Genomic DNA, 8936 nt, shown 5'->3' on the forward strand with positions numbered 1-8936 from the left:
GAACCGCTAGATTTAAATCAGCACAGCCAGAAGGATCGAACGCACCTTTTTTAACAACCAAAAAGTGGCTGTTTCGTTGTCTGTTGAGGAAGTACAGATGTTCCTCTCATTGATAGCAGAGGAGCGGATCAAGCAAGAGCTTGATGGGGCGACGCGAAATGAAAACGTTTTTCAGGAGTCGCGGCAATAGAGGCGGCGCAACTATAACGACATGTGAATAATCCCGCCCACTCTAAAGCGGTACTGAACTGCAGTGGAAACGCAAACCGAGCCGAGCCGAGTCGTACCACGCAGTGGAAAAGCGCCATAACTGATTGTATAAATCGGTCAAAATTCTTCACGGTCGGTTAACGGTTAACCGGTTAAAATGAACATCCCTACACCAGACCAGACAGAAAACTGCACAAACCCATCAGACAAGCAGTAAGTTAATTCTAACAGTACCCAAAACCAATTTTCTCCTCTAAACTGTGTTTTTTCTGTACAGTAAGCCATCAGACAACTGCTCACTAATTCATAAAGTCAGACTAATCAATGAAAACCATTAATGAATTTAGCACATATTTTTTAAAGGCAGAAAAAAGGCAGTGGCGACTGGTGTTACCATGGTGGTGCATTATGAATGTTGTTCCTCTGTTTCTGCCTTGCGAGGGGTTGCATCTATAGCAATACCAGGGCTGCCTAATGGCGCTTTTCCACTGCATGGTACGGCACGGTACGGCTCGGGACGCTTCACCTTTGTGGGGGTTTCCACTGGGTACAGTACCTGGTACTTTTTTTAGTACCACCTCGGTTGGGGTTCCAAGTGAACTGTACCGTTACCAAAACGTGACGTGTAAACTCTGCTGATCACGGATTGGCTGCCATCAACTCCCGCATCTCACACACACACACACACACGAGCGCGACTTTAGCACTATATTTAGCAACTTTCAGACCCTTTTAGCGGCTTTTTTTCATAGAATATTCATACTGACAAACCTAGCAACTTTTTTGGATAAACCTTAGCTATGGTTCAGTTGGAGGATTTCGCCAATGCTGTCCCACGAACGCGAGGTCTGACTTTGCCGGAGAAGTGTCGCCTCTCTCGACGTCTGTTCTGTGCAGTGAGCGGCAAAGAAGCAGCGCATTCAGTTGGCCGAACTGCAGCCGACTCGTCAATAAATGAGTACAAAACAGCGTTTCCTAGCACCTGTCGCTTACTTTCATAATAATAGTCGTGTCAAACACTGAACAGCTTTTGCAAAATCACATATGTATCCTCAAGTATGGCATGAACTCAAACTGCCTAAATCTTGCCATCTGCAGATTTATTATCACAAAGGTACATAATCGTTTACTAGTGCTGGGCGGTATACCGGTTCATACCGAATACCGGTGTATACTTTCATGTACTGTGAAACCAGTATAATTTTGAAAAATACTGTGATATAAATTTTTGGTCATACCGCCCAGCACTATCGTTTACCCTGAATGCAAAGAAACATAGACCTTTAAAAAAAAAAAAATAATCATGAACTGACATTCCCACAAATCCCAAGTGTGACACTAATGTTACCAATTAAATCAGTTATTGAAATACAGTTTTTACAGTAAATTTATATTCAGTCCCGAAAATTCTAAAATGTTGCTACTGTACATTTTTTATGGTAACACCAAAGTATACTTCATTTTTTATGTTTATGCAATGTGTGCGTACAGCTGAATGTGACGTCATCAAATTGCGATTGTGATTATCGGCCGATACCGATCTCCGGCAGATCGATCGATTAATTTTTTTAAATGTTTGTAATAAGTAACTACATAAGTACATTTGGGGTGTGAGTGTGTGCAGTTTACAATATACAACAAAAAGTCCAAGTCTCATCAAGACATGTTTACCACAGCCCTTATTTTACTCGTGAACTGAAAAACCTTATAATAAAAAGAGGAAAATCTTGAGGGAACCCGTGTCGAATTAAGTCCTCTGACTTTTGATGTCACAGCTGAATTACACTAGGCTATATGATGAACACATGCGCTTTCTAATTCTCACCATAAACTATGACTGATTTTTTAAAAAAAGAAAGAAAAAATGCCTGTTTAAATTAAAGCTATGGGTATTTTAGGCTTAAAGATCTGGCAACCACATTTTTTTTAATAATATATACACACACACACACACATATATATATATATATATATATATATATATAATATATAGTAAGCTACAGCAACAATAACTGTAAATTTGACGGTAATTTGACAAAGCACAGCTAAAACAGCATCTAAAGGCTGCTCAAAAACAAAACTGCAACAACGTGAACAACCCATTAGTGACGAGTAAAGTCCTACACCGCCCTGCTTCTCTCTATTTACCACATTACCGCCATCGCGGTGTACTACTCAGTGACTGGGGCAGATGCAGATTAGGAACAGCAGCGATGGCCAGTTGGCTAAACCTGTAAAATAATCACTACGCAACATGAAGCAGCACGAGCTGCGTAGAGATTATTTTACTTGCTTTGCCAACTGGCCGTGAGGACACGGAGCAGCTTTACACAAACATGCTTAGATAATTCATCTAAGCGTACGAAAAGCCCGGTATCTGATATAAAAACCGGGTGGTTGATATAATATAAGCCCGGTGAACCGTCTGTTTTGACTGGCTAACTCGCTTCTTGTAGCCGCGGCCTCCATGTTTCGTGCTAGGAGGAGGGGGCAGACCTATACGTTTCATAATATGCATAGCCTCAAAATTACATATATCTTCAAACAGGTGCATTAATCTAACGTTAGCCATAGACTAGATAAACCGGAGAAGGCGACAAATATAACACGGGGGAAGAACTGGTCCGTATAATTGATGCTGCGGGTTTGATTAAAGGATTTGATGGCGAGAACAAAACAAAATGGCGGCGGTGAAGCGAGGCCAGAGCAACAAGCACTTTAGCATCGGGATTTGTGTCGATTTAACTACACGGGCTTCATCTGGAATGCGAGTTCAAGTGCTATTTGACATTATGTTAAAGCGAACGAGTCAACCGGAACCTTGATTTGAACCAAAACAACGCACTTGTCTGACATGCAGTCTCAGTCAAAGCACGTATTATATATTTCTTCAATCTAGGCGTAACTTACTACTTAAACTCAACGTGAACATAAGACCTGCTAAAATGGCTAGCGGTCTAAATGAAAACCTCACAGGCTCTTATTAAAAAACAATACGGTATATCTTCATCAGGATGTGTGGCGCACACACAAGTTTAAGCCGATAGCATGCTAATCTTAGCCGACACCGACCGATGAAAAGCAGGACAGCTAGACCCCAACACTGCGATCACAAACACCTCTGTAATAAAACCTCTTCAGTGCACTCGAATGGTCATTAGACACAACAACTAACCTGGTCTTGTCCCGACTTGTCTCGAGGTTGTATCGTTGAGTTATTAGCTATAATCGTGCACTAGCTACCGTTAGCACAAGCTCTTACAAAAGCTCAAAACGGGATTATGTGTTGAAGAGATCTGATGAGGATTGCTGAGGACGGATGTGTGCAGTGAGGCTTACTTGTACTCCCCTTTCTTTTTCCCACAAAACAAATGAAAAAGGAAAAATAAAATAATATTGCGGGGCTCGATCCGTCACTGTTAGAGCCGTCAACGGCTTCTGAGGATGGTAGCGCAGAGAGGGGCGGATGAGAGTAGGGGGCGGGGCTCATTAACATAATGAGTTCCGAACGGGCCTTTTGGCCAATCAGATCACATATGTTAGAATATAATTTACATTTATGCAATGAACGCCTCTGGCTCGGTGATAGAATTCCACTGTGATGACAACTTGTGCCTGACAAGACAACCCTCGCACGAACAGGTGTAACTTGATATCTTCTCAGTCATCAGCATACTTATTTTTATTAAAGATGATTCACTTTGCTTTACGCTGAAAACAAAACCTGGCTCTTCCTAGAGGTGTCAGCGGTGAGATAAAAATATAATCATGTTTTTGAACGTATACCATGGTATTACCACGGTATTCTTTCAAGTAATGCGGAGTAGCCAATCATTGAAACGTTTATGACTATGGTAACCGTAAAAGTAGGTATACTATGGTAGGCTATATATTAAAATACCAGATTACCACAGTACTTTTAATCCAGTTGTTAAAATGTCAGAAAGCATCACCAGACAACTTTAAGCTATAAGTTTTATAAGCTATATATAAGTAATCAGTAGGACGTCCATGGAATATAATACAATTTTTTTTTTTTTTTTAAGTAACAGTCATTTTCATTTGTCATTTGAGCAATTAGGTTTATTTGTCATTAAAATGTATGTACACTACATACAATTTGAGTAAGTACGATTTTCAGATATTTCAATTGAAAGTCTATTTTGCTCAACAAGGCTACATTTTGATAAAAAAAATATTATGAAATATTATTACAATTTAAAATAGAAGGCTAAATGTTTTTTATTTGAACATATTTAAAAATATATTTTATTCCTGTGATGCTAAAGCTGAATTTTCAGCAGGTAGTCTTCAGTGTCAGAAATAATTCTAATGTGCTGATTTGGTGCTCAAGAAACATATTCTTATTATTAGCTTTTTTTTTAAATTATTATTATTTATTTATTTTTTAGCTTGAAGTCGGTAAGTGTGTGACATCACAGAAAGGCACAAAAGCACTGTTCCTTGCTGGTGGAATGAAATGGAATCCCATCTAAACTGCCGAATCCCTGACAATATTCAAGAAACAGCTGAAAACTCATCTCTTCATGAGCAACTATATCCTGCTGGGGAAAAATCTTTTATGATTTCACTATTCCTTTGTTTATCCCACTCTGTCCTAGCTTGTACAATTCTGAACTGAATGATTTCTGAAACTGTGTACTGCTAGCACTTCTCATGTTTATTGCCTCCTCAACATGAATCACTTGTTATATTCCAAATTTTTTAAGCCACTTTGGGTACAAGTGTCAACTAAATGTAATGTAAATATATTTTCCTGGAAACTGATATTTTTTCACAATTACTTGAATAAAAATGTCAAAACAGCAGCATTTATGTCAGAACAATAGCCTTTGCTTGCCCTGCTTCCTTCTCTCTACTTGTTGTTTTGTGTCTCATCTGCACTGTCCTGTCTAATAAAGCATACATTTTGAAATAAAAATATTAACTATTAAATATATACATATATTAATATAACGAGCATCTAAACAATCCAACAGTGGTTGAATTGCAATAAATGGATACAGGTGTTGATATTTTGCATATTGCAAATGATTACTAAATGCGTGACTCAAATAAATGGGTAAAGCAAATCAAACATTGCTATGCAGTTTGGTAATTCTTTTAAAATATTTGCACAAAAAGCCATTTAAACCAGTGCTTTTGTCTTAGTCACAACAAAACACACCTTTGATTTGTCATTGAGATCCAGTGCATGCTTCATTGATCTCAGACTAACCCACACTAATCCACCAAACATAGACATGAAACGTGCCAAGTGAGGCACACACACACAGCAGTGGTGGTGCTTTCAGTGCCCATGAATAACAAGAAAACCATCCTCGCAATTTATTGGTTAAATATTTAGTAGCCATATGAGTAAATGAGTGAATGAATGATTAAAAATAAATCAGACAAAGCTATGAAATCACTCCTTAATAATTCAGAGAACCAGCTCTGAAATTATGCATGTTTCGTGTGTTACTCATGTCACAAGATGTCAGCAGAGTAATCAGAGCGAGTTGCATACAGTGTTTGACAATTTGCATGTCTAAAAAAAGAAACTTTCTATTATGATATTACACATTTGCAACTTATTTTTCATGTCATTTGAATTAACTTTTTCCAACAATACTTTTGAATATTAGAGGGAGTGAATTTCCAATCCAGATTACTGTATATATATTTCATGTAATTGTTTCATACTGCTCTGGGGTTTGTTACATGTTTCACTACAGTGTTTGACAAGTCAAAATATTTATTTCATGCATGTAAAATGTTAAATGACCGTAATTAAGTGCTTAAGACGCATTCCATTCCATTGATAAGTACTAAGATAAAATGTACAAAAAATGTAATGTATTCCCGCTGTGATTATTATTTATTAATAGTGGTTATAAATATATGAACATGCACATGACATACCACATGAATGAATCAACTAATGGTTTTCAAACTAGCATTACACCATCTGTACTTAAAATCATTAAGGGTTCAAAAAATGTAAATTTAACAAAAGAAATTCAAATAATGTTTTGTAATGTGAAATTAAAAGGGTATTTTGATCCAAAACATACCAGAGCAACAAAACAAAAGTACATTCTGAATTATGTTTTATAAAAGGATAAGTCTGATTTTGATAACCTGGTTCTGATGACAGTTTAGATTTGGAAAAATGAACTAAATCAATGTAAAGTATTTATTTCTTACTGAACCGTGTAGGATGTGACTGTACTGGATGAAGAGCTCCTGTCTTCTTTGAACATCATGGACCATTTATGTTCATCAGAGCAGGCAACTAGTAATTGCAAAGTGAGCAGAGTCTCTCTGAAGTGTTTCAATCTCTTGCATGCTCACATCTGAACTTGTGCTCATGCAAACCACATGTGGACACACATTCCCTAAATGTTTCCCCGGTTTTGGATCTCAAAGTTCCTCTCAGTTCCACACCAAACATGAAACACAAAACATATTTAGCTTACTTGTTTTTTATCTTGCCCTTGCCCACCGTAACACTAGGGCTGGGCAAAAAAAAAAATAGATTTTTCGATATATCGTTTTTTAAAATGTGGTCGATTCAATATCGATTCTCAAAGGCCACGAATCGATACCCAGCCCTACGTAACACTAACACCATGCTTTTCATTATTTACTCAGCTGGTGGAGTTGGTGCTTCAGCACACGTCCCGTCACAGGACACTGATTTAGGTGGGTGCTCACTAACACCTTTTATGACATTTCAACAAAGGTAAAAGATCAAGTCACTCGTCATGTTCAGTTGGTAACTCATTGAATGCACCATTACTGTTGTTAATAATTTTCTCTCTGAATGGATGTGCTGTATACAGTTCATCTCATTTCATTCCTGCTCTGTCCATTATTGGGTGCCACGATAAGTAATAATGAAAGTTACAAGATGACAGATTACCAATGTTACTTTATCTTTACTTACATTATTATATAGAGATTCTTCTAAAAGAGTACATCTATATTAATTTTATAAAGCTTAATATATGGCATTAATTGTCATATGTGTCAGCTGTTATTTCGTCATCATTACAACAAATGTCGTATGAAACATTCAGGTATGTTTCATGAGGTATATTTATTTAATTAAGAATGATTTACTGTATTAGAAGATTGTATACCATTCGTTTTCACGTGTAACTAGTGGCGGTTCTAGACCACAGTAACGGTGGTTGGGGCGGCAGACAGGGGCCACTTGTGATTTTAGGGGGCACACTTTAACATTCATCTTAACGTAGGCCTACTTTCAGGATTATTTCAAGTCATTTTTCATGTATCACTCTGCATTCTCTAAAAGCATAGGCTGTGTCCTGGCGGACGTTTTTTTTTTTTTTTTTTTCAAAAGTGCAGGTCAGTTTCATCTCCAGGGCCGGACTGGGACACAATTTCAGGCCGGGAAATCTCACACTCATCCAGGCCATCCTTTACACCCACAGCAAATTCTGAAACCACATACAACCACAGACACAGACAATTATTTGTATGGCCATCACATAAAAAATTCTAAATCCTTATAGGTTCTGGCTGTGCAAAATTACTAAAGGTTCTCTCTTCAACTGCACCGTTACTTAATTTTCCCTGATATCTCTTTCTCTCCTTTGTGTTTATGTGTGTGTACTTTTTTTTCTATTTTTCTTGTACTTGTCACTTCTTCACCAGCAGCTACTGTTATGAACAGAACTGTCTTCACCTTGTTGCAAAAACACCACCTCATTGTAATTTGTTTGCACAGAATCTATAGCAAAATTCAAAGTATTTTCTTAGGACAATGAGCTATTGCTGTTGTTTTTTAACTTAAAATGACTTAATTACCCAAGATGAACAAACGTATATTTCATACAAATTCATACAAAATATAGTGCCTAAATGTCGTGTGTATAGTAGACTATAATATCTTACAGAAAAATTATTCTAAACATGTTATTGCATTACTATTACTCATATTTTTATGTTGTTGTCTGCTCTAGCTCCTCCCTACTATTACTAGCCTATAAATCAATGTGAATATGTCTGCTAAATTTATTAATGCAACTTTACAGTAGATAATGGTGTCTTTTAGCATACAGTATTGACTGACAAAAATAATGGGGTGCTACTGCTAAGCAAACATTTGTTTAATACTTGAGTTACAAAGACAATACTACAGCAGTCTATTTACTGCTCAGTCACATTTACAGTCACTGGGACTGAACTGTCTATCTAACTGGGACTGATAAACGCTGTCTATCAAACCTTTTGTGATGTTTGGTCTCATCAACAGTGCTTTAAAATACAGCATTCTGAGTAGATTTCAAATGAGTCTGGTATGCATTGTGGCGCACATGATTCCACAGATAGGAAATGCTCCGGTTACTAACGTAACCTCGGTTCCCTGAGATAAGGGAACAAGCGTTGCGTCGCTGACGCTAGGGGAAACTCCTGTTTACTCTGATACTGAAGCCTGATTTGTTCACGTTTTTGTAACTGCACAAACCAATGGCGCTCTTGCCCGCCAAAAGGGGAGGAGCCGATGGCTATATAAGCTGGCTCAGAGTGCCATATCATCAGAATCATTCCACTGAAGCGACAGTCATCGATTAGTAACCACCGACATATGTTAGTAACCGAAGTGTTCCCTATCGAACAGTCACTCTCGTTGCGTCGCTGATGCTAGGAGAACGCATCCAGCAGCGCCATGCTATGAGCAGACGCAGAACTAA

At 37.8% G+C, this 8936-nt stretch overlaps 1 protein-coding gene across 3 annotated transcripts in view; it reads right to left on the bottom strand.

Annotated features, from left to right (window-relative positions):
* Nucleotides 1-3673, bottom strand: part of LOC107711320 (protein PRRC2A-like) — a 28612-nt gene extending 24939 nt beyond the window's left edge. For 2 of the 3 annotated variants that reach the window (XM_016516289.1, XM_016516286.1), the window contains exon 1: nucleotides 3386-3673. The gene's annotated coding sequence lies outside the window, so the exon portion shown is untranslated. The remainder of the gene's footprint in view (nucleotides 1-3385) is intronic. The other variant, XM_016516288.1, reaches the window with a different exon arrangement.
* Between the last annotated feature and the right edge of the window lie 5263 nt (nucleotides 3674-8936).

This window comes from Sinocyclocheilus rhinocerous, unplaced genomic scaffold (genome assembly GCF_001515625.1).
Source record: "Sinocyclocheilus rhinocerous isolate Xijiao unplaced genomic scaffold, SAMN03320098_v1.1 scaffold86, whole genome shotgun sequence".
NCBI lineage: Eukaryota > Metazoa > Chordata > Actinopteri > Cypriniformes > Cyprinidae > Sinocyclocheilus > Sinocyclocheilus rhinocerous.